Genomic DNA, 15,134 nt, shown 5'->3' on the forward strand with positions numbered 1-15,134 from the left:
TTTCTCCTTGGTGTAGTGGGTGGGGTGAGGGTGGCATTCATTATTTAACTGTATAATTTCTGTTGACAGAATGGATGGGAAAGTTTCATCAAGCAATTACACAAAGGAGTCTGACTTGTTCCAAAACATAAAGGCGACAGGCAGCAAAAATTAATGTACATGTGTGCATGGGCACCAAGTGTTTGCCTCCACATGTAATGAAGGAGACATCCCATCCTCCTTCTGAGTTGCTTACAGTGGGGAAAAGAAGGCAGAAAGAGTTATTTTCCTGTCAAAGTGAGCACAGTTCAAGCAAGAAGTGTCCTCTCCCTCTGCCATTCATCCCAGGAAGAATCCCCTGGGGTCCTGGCTTATCTCTGCTGCCCTGGGTGCCTCTTACTTTGGCCATCTCATACAGACAATCATATTCTGTCTTTCCCTGCTTTTGATGTCCATCTTAACTAGAGGTCACCTGGAGGGGAAACAGTGTCACAAAAGGCTGTTTGCATCTGGGAAGCAGAGGAGCAGATGGGATGTGGAGAGGGGCTCTCTTCTTGCCTGCTTCACCTAAGCAATAAGATGAGCCTGACTTTCTTTCCCCTTTTCTCTTTGCTTCCCTTTTGTTTCCTTTCCTCTCCTTCTCCTTCCTCTTCCCTTCTTCTTAGTGATCACACAATTATGAATGTCAGCAGCTACAAATGGGAGCGACTGTTTTGTTGGGTGAAAAGAACAGGATTGGATACCAGTAGGCTAGGGTTTCTATTTCTGGCTTTGCCACTGGGTTGCTGTGTGATCTTGGGCAGCTGGGCCTTAGCTGGCTCACTTCTAAAGCACAGGGTTAGACTAGATGGTGCTCAGAGCCCCTTGTAGCTCTAACATTCCAGGACTCCACCTGGCTGCCCCACTCAAATCTCAAGAGACTTAGTGCCTTGGGCCTCCCTCCATCACCACAGCAATGTGAATGGGGACAGGGTAAGAGGTCAGGCTGACTCTACTGATTAGTCTTTCTCCAGTGACTCCTGGTAAACACCAGGTAGGGGAGCCCTGGGTACAGGACTTACTCTTCTTCCAGTTCTCTTATCCCTATATATTTTTCCTAAATGAAATATCTTTATTATTACTATTAGTATTGAATTATTAAAGTACACATACATGCTGTAAAAATAAATCCAATTAGAGACATATTCCCAATGAAATTTCCCTATAACCAAATTCACCCATGATGTATATGTTTCCAAAATTTTTCAAAACACACATATAAATATGAAATACCTGTGTTTTGATCAGTGGAATTTTAATTCTTGCTTTAATTTTCTGATTCATGGGTTGCTGACATGCTGACCACCAGGAGTGTCATGGCACAAGAAGAGAAGGGAACAGCCTTTTCTGAGGGGAGGCAGAGAGAGGAGCTATTCCCAGCTGCAAACCTGGTCCTGTCTTTTGGCACCAGGAGTCCCCACACTCTCTCCTAGTACAGGTTTTATGTAAATTTCAACCTGAAAGAACTCTAGACCTTGTGATGGTTAATTTTATATGTTAACTTGTCTGAGCTAAGGGATGCTCAGATAACTGGTTAAGCATTATTTCTGGGTATGTCTGTGAGGGTGTCTCTGAAAGATAATAGATAATAGCCTTTGAATCAATAGACTGAGTAAAGAAAGTTGCCCTCACTAATGTGGGTGGGCCTCATCTAATCTGTTGAAGGCCAGACTAGAACAAGATGGCAGACTGTGGACTTCTTGGCCTCCATAATCATGTGAGCCAATTCCTATAACAAGCCTTCTCTTACATCTATCTATATATGTCCTATTGGTTCTGTTACTGGAGAACACTAATAATCCTTGAGATCTCAAGGACATCAGGCGAGATTTCACTCAAAATCTCGTGAGATCTCACGGAAAATGTTTGGAACTGGTGGTTGGAGCATTATTCCTTGAACAAAGCTATTTCTGCACTGAACAGGTCCTAGAGCATAGTAGGCTGTGCACAACCCATCTGTTCTTCAGAATGAAGGCATCTCAAACAGCCAGGAGCATATGGCAAGCTAGATACTTATCTCTGTGTATCCTCAGCTGGCCAAGAACCAAGTGCTCAGGGCCAGAAGGGCAAACTTCTCTTTCAAATATTAGACTCTGATTGTCCTATCTTAGCACAGGTCCAGAGTGGGAACTCACCACCAATCCCTGGGTGCTCTAAAGGTGAGTTACAACACCGTGACCCATGAAGATGACCCAAGCCCTTGTTAGAGAAACAGGCAAGGATGTGGGAATAATTACAAAGAGTGCCAAAGTCCCATGTCAAGTGCAAATGGGACACATAGTGACTAGCACACTCTCCTAACAGGTTGGCAGTTTTGGGAATAAGAATCAGCTGTGGACTTGGGTTGAAGGAAACTGCCATTTGCTACCCCAGGAAAGCTTTAGCCAGAGGCCTGCCTTCCTCCTCCATAAAGGGAAGGAATGCTTCTGGTGGTGGCTGTTATTTCCCCTTTTCCACCAGTGGTTGAAGGTAGCAGTGATTCAGGGGTAGCAGGTTGGTTCTGCCACCTGATGACCAAGTATTTGGAACTGTTTCTTGGTGCAGTATTCCTTGAAAAAAGTTTTTTCTGCACTGACCAGCTCCAGGAGCACACTGCCCTTGTGGTTATGGTCTGTTCTTCAAAATGAAGGCATCTCAATCAGCCAGGGGATGGAGGCAAGCTGGCTACCCATCACAGCACTTAGCTGGCCAAGATCTAAGTGCTCAGGAACAGGAGCGCCATACTTCCTTTGGGATGTCAGCTCTTGCTTAGCACAGGACCAGACTTGGAACTGGCCACCCATCCCTGGGTGCTGGCTGTGTGAGTGACAGCACAATGGCCTCTGATGGCAACCCAAGACCTTGTTAGAACAAATAGCAAGGGGGGCGCCTGTGTGGCTCAGTCAGTTAAGCGTCTGCCTTGGGCTCAGCTCATGATCACAGGGTCCTGGGATCGAACCCTGCATTGGGAATGCAATTTGGTACAGCCGCTTTGGAAAACAGTGTGGAGGTTCCTCAAAAAATTAAAAACAGAGCTACCTTATGACCCAGCAATTGCTCTACTGGGTATTTGCCCCAAAGACACAGATGTAGTGAAAAGAAGGGCCACATGCACCCCAATGTTCATAGCAGCAAGGTCCACAATAGCCAACCTGTGGAAAGAGCCGAGATTCCCTTCAACAGATGAATGGATAAAGAAGATGTGGTCCATATATACAAGGGAATATTACTCAGCCATCGGAAAGGATGAATACCCAACTTTTGCCTCAACATTGATGGGGCATGGGAAGAGCATGCTAAATGAAATAAGCCAAGCAGAGAAAGTCAACATCATAGGGCTTCACTTATTTGTGGAACATAAGGAATAGCATGGAGGGCATTAGGAGAAGGAAGGGAAAAATGAAGGGGGACAAATCAGAGCGGGAGATGAACCATGAGAGAGAGTATGGACTCCAAGAAACTGAGGGTTTTAGAGGGGAGGGGTGGGGGATGAGTTAACCCAGTAATGGGTATTAAGGAGGGCACGTATTGCATGGAGCACTGGGTGTTATACGAAAACAATGAGCCATGGAACCCAAATCAAAAACTAATGATGTACTGTATGGTGACTAACAATACAATTTAAAAAAAGAAAAAGAAAATGCTTCTATCTTCATGACACAAGATGTTGGTTGAAATATGCATTCCCCACAGTGTGATATCTGAGGGTTAAGTATGTGGCACATTCCTTTGGTTTCCACGCATACATTTGTAAACGTCCTATCTTCATGAAACAAGAATGCTTCATAAAAAAAACAGGATTTCAAAACACGAAGGCTGTCTACTAGCCTCACAACCCCAGAAAAATGAAAGGAAAGATACCTCTGTATCCTGGGGATAATCTCACAAGATCTTCATCCAAATCTCATGAGCTCTCATCCAAATTTTGCAAGATCTTGGACAAAATCTCATGAAATCTCAGGCCCTGTCAGAGAGGTCTAGGGTTTAATCCCGTTGGACCTGTGGCCAAAATCCCAGGCCATTTTGAGGATCATGCACTCCCTTGCGGAGCCTGCTTAGCCAACCCTATGTCAGTAGGGATGGACTTAATGAGTTTAGGCAGAACTTAAAACATTTCTGGTTTCACAATTGCTCCCAGACATGACCTGCAGGAAAACACAAAGTGTTTCAACCTAAATCCCTGGGGTTTCAGTATCTGGCTTGAAGAGCAGGTAAGAAGGGAACACTGAAGTCAGGATGAATGGGCCCTGTGGACTCTTATTCACACTCAACCGGCCATGATAGAACAGGAGGGCAGGAGGGGAAGGAAGAAGCAATCTGTCCCTGAGCAGGACAAGTGAACACACAGGCAGGCTCCCTGGGAGTTTTTCCAGTCGTTCAAAACATGAAGGATGAAGTATTATTCACAAAAACCTAGAAAAACATGTAAATATACCTCTTTTCAAAACCAGATCACACATTATCGTGAGGAAAATCTCAAGAGTTCTCAGGCCCAATTTCGTGAAATCTCAGCCATACCTCGAGATGTCTCGGGCCCAGAAATTGAGATCAAGGGCCAACACCTGTTGTACCTGGAGCCAAACACCGGGACCCATGGGAGGAACTGGCATGCTCTAGCAGAACAAGCTTTGCCCACTTTATGTCAGTAGGAACAGCATATGCCAGGAATGGGCAGGACTTCCAATATGTCCCATTTCTTAATTGCTCCCACACGACCTACAGGAAGACACAAGGGGTCTCACACCGAAAACCCAGGTGTTTCAGATTTGTTGGTAAAGAGCAGGTATGAAGGGAGCATGAAATCAGGATGAATGGGCCTGGTGCACACTTATTCACACTCAACCTGTGGTGCCAAGAAGCGGAGGATAGGTAGGGTTGGGAGGAGCAACGTGCCCACCCTCCCACCTGAGCAGGATGAGGGAACACAGAGCCAGGCTCCTCAGGGAATTTCTCAAGTGTTCAAAACATGAAGGCTGTCTGTACTAAACTTACAACACCACAGAAACAAAAAGAAAGATACTTCTGTCCTGATACAGACCTCTCGTCATCCTGGGGAAAAATCTCACGAGCTCTCCATCCAAATCTTGTGAGATCTCACCCAAACCTCTGAGACCTCAGTCCAAATCTCGCGAGATCTCATCCAAATCTCACTCAAACTGGGGGAACATTCCTAAGATGTCATGGACGACGAGTAAGATTTCACTCCAAATCTTGTGAGATCTCATGGACATCGAGCGACATTTTACTCCAAATCTCGTGAGATGTCATGACATTCAGGACCGATTTCACTCCAAATCTCATGAGATCTCATGGACATCAGGCGAGATTTCACTCCAAATCTTGTGAGATCTCATGGACATAGGGCGACATATGACTCAAAATCTCGTGAGATCTCTTGGACATCAGGCCCAATTTCACTCCAAATCTCATGAGATCTCATGGAAATCAAGCTACATTTTACTTCAAATCTCGTGAGATGTCATGGATCAGGCGAGATTTCATTCCAAATCTCGTGAGAGCTCATGGACTTCAGGTGAGATTTCACTCCAAATCTCATGAGATCTCATCCAAACCTTGGATACCTCAGTCCAAATCTCGTAAGATCTCATGGATATCGTGGTCAATTTCACTCTAAATCTCCTGAGATCTCATGGACATCAGGCGAGATTTCACTCCAAATCTCGTGAGATCTCATGGACATAGGGAGACATTTGACTCAAAATCTCGTGAGATCTCATCCAAAATTTGGAGACTTCCGTCCAAATCTCATGAGATCTCATGGACCTTAGGCGAGATTTCACTCAAAATCTCGTGAGATCTCATGGAAATTGAGCTACATTTTACTCCAAATCTCGTGAGATGTCATGGATCAGGTGAGATTTCACTCCAAATCTCGTGAGATCTCATGGACATGGAGTGACATTTTACTCCAAATCTAGTGAGATATCATGGACTTCAGGCGAGATTTCACTCCAAATCTCATGTGATTTCATGGACATCAGGCGAGATTTCACTCCAAATCTTGTGAAATGTCATGGACATCGGGCGAGAATTCACTCCAAATCTTGTGAGGTCTCATCAAAAATTTGGAGACTTCAGTCCAAATCTCGTGAGATCTCAAGGACATTGGGCGAGATTTCACTCAAAATCTCATGAGATCTCATGGACATATGGCAACATATGACTCAAAATCTCATGAAATCTCATGGACATCAGGCCCGATTTCACTCCAAATCTCATGAGATATGGAAATCAAGCTACATTTTACTCCAAATCTCGTGAGATCTCATGGACATTGGGCGAGATTTCACTCCAAATATCGTGAGATCTCATCCAAACCTTGGAGACCTCAGTCCAAATATGGTTAGGTCTCATGGATTCAGCAACACTGTCTTCATTTATAGTGCATGCCAGTCTGCAAGCCTTGTGGTTCCAGCAAGCTGGGATAGATTCTGATTATACCCAGACAGCTTCCCTGTAAGCCCCTGGAAATCTTTGTGGGATCAGCTCAGAAATCTGTGTCTACTCTCAGTCTGGAGAAGTATAGGGTAGGTGGGGGCATTCTCATACCATTATAGGAAAGTGTATGTGACACCTCAACACAGGGAAGTGATATGTGCTTACTTAAGCTAAGCTAACTGGAAACAGACCTTGAGACAAAGAAAGGCATCTAGAAGGCTTCCTGTAGATTGCTCTTAGGAGATACACTATAAGAAAGTCAGGAGGACTGGATTAGGCAGTGGAAAAACCGATCAGCAATGCTGTTATAACTGAGGTTTCAGTTGATCCCACAGAGAGCTCTGGAGCTGAGCCAGACCTTCAGAGTTGTCCCCAAATGGGTCAGGGGTACATGGGCTGTGTCCTCACATCAGCCAGTCCCTGGCTATGGGCTGCTTCCTGGGAGGGAGAGTAACCTTGGATCAATCAGTTCCGTACAGCCAAGGGTGATTCCCAGGGAGGGATGCAGCTATGGCAGCATAGGGATGGATGTTAGGAGAAAAGGGGACCTGGGGAGATAGCAGCAGTATCCACTACAGTACAACTTTTGTGTCCCTCAGATCTACTAACATATTACATCTCAACCAGAAAGAGGTCCTTCAGGATTCTGATTGGTCTCTTTTTCTAGCAATTTACCGGCAAAGGATTAGGGAGATAAACCATATCTCCTACTGTTACAGTTGATCTTGAAGCCATAACTGATACCATCTCCCTACTCTGTCACCATTCTAAATACTCCTCACCTTGGCTGACACTTTTACTATTCTAAGCCTGGTAGAGTGAACCAGAGCCTCATCCCTGAGAGGTCTGAGCCCCGGTTACTATGTTCTTCTTAGGACATGACTACTGTATCTGTCAATTTACAGTTAAAACAAGGCATGCAAATACTAAGAGATGTCTCAGGGGATCAACTTAGTATCAGAGATTTTCTTTTCTGCCCCCATTGTCTAGCAGCAGCCCCATCTTCTGTTGTATGATTCCTTTCCATATCTGTTATTCTTTTGGTATGAGGAATCCAAAGTGACTGCTAGCAGTGGTAGCTTAAAATTTAATGAACTCTTATTGAGAACCAACGTCAAAGTATCCCCCCTCTGAGAACTAAGATGTCTAGACCCACAGAGTCAAAGGTTGTAGGATTGAGAGAATAGAGTCCCCAGTTAGTGGGCCTATGCCTACTTCCACCCTTTAGTTTTCTGGCTCATGTATTTTACCTATAGGAGACATAGTACCATACAATGGTTATTAATTTAGGATCCATACTGTGTCCAGGTAATGGTATCATCTTCAAGTTGACATCTCAGTAGCTTCTTTAAGAGGCCATTCTACCACTCTATGAGGCTTGTGACTGTTGAGGTGCAGGAGGTGGCAGGACGAGTGGATCCCATGGTCAAACGTCCACTGCCAGTGCAGCACTTTTTTTCCCCCCATAAGTGGGTCCCTTATCCTAAGGCAATGTTAGTTAGGATTTTAAGTCAGCTCATGAAATCCTCTTTAAGTCCTTAGATAGTTATAATGGCAAGCCCTATGCGTAGAAAAGGCCAGCCCATATTGGATTATGCGTTGCTATTAATCAAATAGAATCATTGCTCCTTTTAGGGTGAAAGGCGTCCAGAGTAGTCAACTTGCTGTCAAGTGCCTAATTCATCTTCTTAAGAAATGGTGCCAAATATGGGGCTTAGCCTTAATTTCTGTCACCGGTGGGTTGAATATTCAGTGGCAGCAGAAGCTAGATCATTTTGGTGAGTGGGAGCACATCCTGATGGACCCATGCATAGCTTCCATCCCTTCTACCATGATTACTCCACTCATATGCCCATCATATTAGCAGTAGGGTGGCCCATAACAAATACCGGCGGATGTCAAATGACTGAGTCATTCTGTCCACTTGACTGTTTAGTGTCTCTTCCATTGTGGGTGGTCTCTGGTAGTTCTTAATATTCCATACTAAATCGTTCACACTTTATATTCATTCCTATTTGCTCATCTAGATGAAATTCCTGAGACCTTGTTCTCATTCTTTCAGTCTTTCTCCTTTCAGGAATCTGGTCCAACTGGCCAGTCCAATAAAAGATGCCCTAAGTCTATGAATATTTTTACTTTGGGCCATTTCTCTCTCCAAAAAATGGAAGTCCAGATGCACTGCCCAAAGCCCTTACAATTGGGAAGATTTCTCCTCTTTGCTCTCTTTTAAGGACACTCCTGATGAGGCTGTAGTGTAATAGCTGTCTATTTTCAATGCACACTGACATACCAAGATGACCTATCTATAAATTAAGCTCAGATCTTTTCCTCCTCCATTAGCTGGGTATAGGGAGCCCAAACCCCCACCCCTGGACATCCTAGCCCCAGCAATAGGAGCTGTGGGTGGAAGGCATCAGTGCAATAATGGCAGGTGACATGGGGATTGCCTTTTTACCTTTACCTCTTTTTACCTTCTTATATAGCTCACTAGCAGATTGTGCTCATGCCCAATCCCAGATATACCACTCCCAGCTTACAAAGAATTGGGCCTTGGTTGGCCTGATTTTATGACTTGGTAGGTATGACAGAGCCTGGTTCCTAATGGCTATGATGCCCATTCTCACATAGTCCATCTTTACTAGGGCCTCATGGCAAGCTAGGTCCTGCCTTTCAAGTAGAATATCTGTTGCAGATGGTATGGTCTTGCTCCAAAACCCTAAGGGTCACATTGTGATTCCTGCTGGGGGTTGCCATCAGCTTTACTTGATGTTTCTCTTCTAAACACAGAAACCTCTAATACCACAAGGTCTGCCAGGTTGTATGGTCAGATGACAGAACTACTTGTGCCACAGCCTGGGCCTGCTGCAGAGCCCTTTCTAGGCCTCATTTAAAGCTGGCAGCCTTTCATGTCACCTGGTAAGTGGGTCAGAGCAGTTTTCCAAGAGTAGAATATGCTCCCTCCAGAATCCAACTAGTAGTTGCATTGTGCTCCTTTCTTAGTGGTGGGTTTTGAAATGCAATAATAAGTCATTTATTTGGGGGAATTTCCTACTATGCCCTAGACCATTGGACACTAAAAACTTCACTGCTGTGGCAAGACCTGAAACTTTGTAGGGTTCATCTGTACCCTCTGGAGTACATGTGCTTTACCAAGGTCTCCAACATATCTGTCCCTTCTTACTTACCTGGTCTACTTAATATGATGTCACCAAGATAGTAGACTAATTTATAGTTCTGGAATATACAGATGTTTCAGTTCTCTTTTAGAAGGAAGGTGAATTAGCAAAGTCCTGGGGCAAGACCATAAAGGTATACTGTGGTTTGTAAGTGCATACTGCTTTTGATTCTCCTTGAGAAAGGGAGGGGAAAGAATGCTTTTACCAGAGTAATGTCTGCATATCATGTACTGTAGTCTGTGTTAATTTGCTCTAACAAAGGTACCACATCTGGCATGATAGCTACAATTGAGGCTGCTTTTTGGTTATTGGCAGTAGTCTATTTTCACCCACCATGATCCATCTGTTTTTTGAGACCCTAGCATTCCCATTGCTATCAGGGAGTCCAGTTCTGTAATAGCATCTCCTACTGTCAGGTCTCACTGAAAGAGAACAGGCACCAGTGAGCATCTTAAAGATGCTGGTGTCACTTTCCCAGCACATTCCTTGTCACTTTGATAGATGGACTGTCTTCCTAGCCTGCCATGGAACATAGTTGGTACATTTTCTGCCTACGTCCACCCTATCATCCCCACTTTCCTGAGCCTTTGAACCCATCTTCCATCATCTGCTAGGGAAGGTCTGGTATATCTATTGAGTGTGGACTACTGTTTTTTCCAAGATTTCCAGATTCAACCTGGTAGTTTATTAGTACCTTCTCCCAGGATTCTTGCCAGAGTGCTAAATTCTGTATTATGAGGCAATTTTAATACATTTGCAAGCTGAAACACTCTTTTATCTGACTTTGTTCCTTCCCTTGATCCATCACCCTCAGGATCTAGTACAATCCACTCCCAACTCCTCCTGTATTTATTAGCTCCTCTCTTCCTTTAGCTGACCTTGTTGCCTGTGTCTTGATCTGATCATGATTTTGACCATGATTCCTATTGGTCTGATTAATAGAAGGATTGGAGCAGGGATCCTGAGGGCAGCCAGTAAGGTCTTGTAAGGCACCTGTTTCATTTGAGACCTCTGACTGATACTCATGAAGGGAGGTGCTCACTATCTTCCATCACAGGGAATAGGTCACTTTTGTAGGTTTGCAGGTTTGGGAGAAGTGGGGAGTTCAAAATTCTCAACTACATTAACCCAGATAACCACATCCTATGTCTCAAAGCCCCAAATCTTTTCTGTTATGGCCTTGACCTTGGTGTTAGAGACCTGCAAGGGAGGAATTGAACCTCTTCTGAAGTTCTGCTGCTTTTCCATGGTTAAGTCCTGAACCTAGTCCTTCATGATGATGGCCTTGTGCTTCAGAGTTCAAAATGCTGCAAAGGAAATCCTGCCTTCCTATTTTGCCTTGAATTGTCAGTAAATTACCATGAGTCTGATTTTTCTGTCTTCAGTGAGTGAATCAATGACACTCATCAACAGCCACCCATTCCATGGTTGTTCTAGTTATTATTTCCCTGAATGCCTCTCCATCCCAGAGATATTACCCCAACCAGTGCATTACCTTCCACTGGTGTCCTAACACATTTAACTTTCGTAGACATTTTGCAATTTTGCCTGTGATAGCACATCAGAGTCTAGCCATACTACACCAACCAACAGTGATGGTGTTCACATCTCCAGCGGACTAGGGAGTATTCACCTCCAAACTCCCATTTTATAGTCCATTTTGTACAATCACTCCTGGTACTAATTGACTTAGATTGGGTTCTGTGGAAACAGACTACGAGATGGAAAATTTAATCCAGGGTTTATTGTGAAGTGCTCTTGGGATAAACACCTGTCCAAACAAACAAACACGAGGAAGGCAAGATTAGTAAAGAGGAGGAAGGAGGAGGAGGAGGAGGAGCAACTGACCTCAAATGCAGTTTCTACTGAGAATTCAGTCAATTTCATCGGGAGCTTTGACCTAGGCTGGCCTTTCAGTATTTCTCCAGTTAAGGCAAAAGTGCTGAGGCTTTGGAGTCTCATATCAGCCCATCATTGGCCACAGCTTGTCTCTTAGGAGGAGCATAACCTTGAGAAGGCGATTCCTTATGACTGAGGGTGATTCCCAGTGAAGGAAGGATTCAGCTGTGAATTGTCAGCAGCCAGTGTTCTAAGCAGCTGGGGACTAGATGAATCAGCCCTGATGAAGGGATCTAAGAACACCTGTCCACTGCAGGTACCCTATGCTCATGCTTCCCACTGAGCAACCAAGGAAAAAAAAAAACCAAAAACTAGATTTAGGGAAAATGGAGGAGCAAAGATAGCATAGTGGTAGTGGCAACATCAATTTCATACCTACCTAGGATTATCAGACATGATTCTGCTTGATTTTTTGGACAAGTTATTCAGCTTTCTTTGTGCCTAAGTTTCTTTGACTATAGAATGAAATTATTAATGCATAAAGACCTTGAAATGGTGCCTAGCATACTTAGTAAAAATGTTGTTGCTGTTGTTATTGGTATTGTTCTTATTGTTATTTTTCAGCAATCTAAGCTTATTTTCAAGCTCTATTTCCCTTTCCATCACTCTCTAACCTGGTCCTTCACTGTTTCTCTCCTAAAATGAAACTTCCACTTTTAACTTGCTGATTTCCTTTGTTCCTGAAAGGTGCCATGCTCTGTGCTTACACCACCTCCCTTCCTAGACTCTTTGCCTTCATTGGCTTCCTATAAAGCTACCTAAATCCATCTTATCCTTTGAAGGAGTGGAAGGAGCATCCGTTTTGATTCAAGAAGCCTAGGTTTAATTCTCAGATCCTCTACTTACTTAAGTTATGTGACCTTGGGTAAGCCATTATCATATCTAAGGATTGATTTCCTCAGCTATAAATTGGGGTTAGTAGCACTGCTCCACTAGCTCCTTATGAGGAATAAATGTGAAAACTAGTTAAACTCCCAGCACAGTGTCAGGCACACTTCAGTTGCTCAATAAATAGTAACTATTGGATCTGGTAGTGAGCCTATTAATATCTAAGCACAGAGTCATTCAAAGCACAATTATTCAAAGGCCACAATGTTCAGGTACATGTTGGAGACAGGGAGATGCAGGAGCTACAGTCCTTCCCTCAAGGATGATAGGAGTTTCCCAGCTTTCTCCAACTTCGTTTGTGCACATCTCCCCTCTCCACCCCTTCCTCCTTGAAACACCCACAGCACAGACCCATTCAGCATCTGAGCACCCAGCCTCTTTTGAATTGTTCTTTACATTTTCTCACATGTCAGTTATGGCTCTCAAAATAGACTATGAACTGTTTGAGGGAGAAAATCCTGTATTCCTTTTATCTACACACAATATCTAACACAGTACCATAAATGGGCACATTCCCTGTGTTCTCTAGGTATTTGTTAGATAAATTAATATATGAGTATATATGATTCTTATCAAGAAGTTTCCACTTTGCAGGTAGAAACCTGCTAGTCTTAGCATCAATTTTATAGGCTGTGACCTAAAAATGCACCTAGCATGCTATAGTAGTGTTTGGTGAAACTTTTGTTTCAGTTTTGAATATGTCATGGATTGGGTTGGGTTGTGGGGTAAAAATGTATTTCTTACTGTGGACCATGGTAAAAAATAGTAATAATAATAAATAAATAAAGTTAAAAAAAAAAAAAAAAACTTCCAGAATGCATACCACAAGTTTCCTAGCAGGGATGCTCAGCTCCTCATGGGCAGAACTAAAGAAGACCCTGGACACCAGGACCTCTGAGCAAGAGAGGCAGCAAATGGGTTCAGAAGGGCTCTCCTGGGGTTTGTGGGGATTAGAGAAGGTATGCAGTCAAGGGAAGGAGTGTTCAGGGCCCAAACACAATCACTCAAACTGCATATTGTCTGGACAACAAGCAAGCACTGCAGGCACACCTGCAAACCTCAAGTGCCTTTCCCTCAGAAAGACACAAAGTACTTAATACCCTGAAATTGCTCAAGATTTTCCTCTTGGGATCCCTGTTTTCTCTAGAGCTTTAGATTGTAATAGAAACACTATTGCCTACATTCTCTCCCCACTTATTAATTTTGAAAAGATAGATCAGAATCATTAACCTTTGGAGATTTAGTGATAATTTCTTGATGCAAAATTTGTACACAAAGCTTGACAATTATGAGGGGACCATAGGACAACATCCATGAAATTGAAATTACACTGGGAATTCTAAGACAGCTGACCACCTCTCTACAGGAGGTTTGAAATTGCATTCAAAGTGTCTTTGGCCCAGACACCTTTGGGAATTGGAAGCATCCTGCCTGTGGGAATGTCTGACCTCCTGCCATTGTATCTTACCTTCCAGAGTCTGCAGTGATGGGGCTTGATTTCTGGTGCTCTGTTCTGCACAAATGCTTCCCACCTTTCTTCCTGGAGCCTGGGCCTAATGCCTGGCTGTCTGCTATTTGTACTTTGAAAAGTGCTTTAATTGGGAAAGTAAAATACAATATCAAATGCCTTTTTTGTGCCTTGTGAAAGTCCTCAGAGAGCTTAAATCAATAGCACCAGCCCATTTTCTAATCATGGGGAATTTAATAATGATCAGGAAAGCCATTGTCAGTCTGATCAGTGGGACTGTTAGGACTTTAACTCTTGGAAAACAGCTTCATGTCAAAATTACATAGTGTTATCATATTAAATGTCACTCAGAAGTGTATTAAAATCCTTTAGAGAGAAAGCATTACAGGGTTCTATCAAAATTACTTTATATGCTGATGAGCTGGCTTCTGGGGGAGAAAGTTAAGACAAGACTAGAGGTAGGAAGGAGGAAATTGTTCTCTTTTTACCAGAATACACCAAAATCAGGAAGGGAGGGTCTTGTTGTCTGCATCTCTAATTCTGGAAGTCCCTTGAGATGCCTCAGCCCAGGGGCTGGAAAGTTTACTCTTATCCCCTAAAGCCTGGAAAATCCCTTGGGTCCATCAGGGGAAGAACAGCTCCAGGTCACTCCAAGACTCCCAGCAAAGTGTGGGACTCACTGGCCCTAGCAACTTACCCCCATTTATTATCAGAGGTCCCATGGAACGGTGCTTCCGCATGGTAGATCCCAGCCACATATATCTTGGAGGTGCTGCTGAGGATTCCAATCCCAATTATCCATGCAACAGTTGAGCCTTTGTGAATTGAACCTGATGCTGTTGTTTTAGGGATTAAATTTTCAGAGAGAACCATTTAACTGGGTGCAGATGGTTGGCCTTTACCCTAAAGGAAATGGGGAGGGGTGTGGACAACAGGGAATAAGCAAAAATAAAGAAGAGGAACTAATTGAAAATCTGGAAAAGGAGGAGGGGCAAGAGAGCAAGTGTTTTTCTTGTCAGTCCAGCCTGGCCACCTGCCTCTCTGTACCCAGGAGTTTTTCCGGCAGCTAAACACTTGTATAGAGCAAAGGGGAAATGAGTGTGTTTGGGCTTTAGTGGAGCTTGTACCTCCTGTTATGTACTCACATCAGACACTATCCCCCTATCCTGGGGCTGCTGGCCTCCGGAGACCAGGGTTTCCCCAAGCCACTATGACTAAGCCCAGCAGACTTCCAGATGTGAAACCTG

This window comes from Phoca vitulina, unplaced genomic scaffold, assembly GCF_004348235.1.
Source record: "Phoca vitulina isolate PV1807 unplaced genomic scaffold, GSC_HSeal_1.0 scaffold53, whole genome shotgun sequence".
In the NCBI taxonomy this organism is placed as follows: domain Eukaryota; kingdom Metazoa; phylum Chordata; class Mammalia; order Carnivora; family Phocidae; genus Phoca; species Phoca vitulina.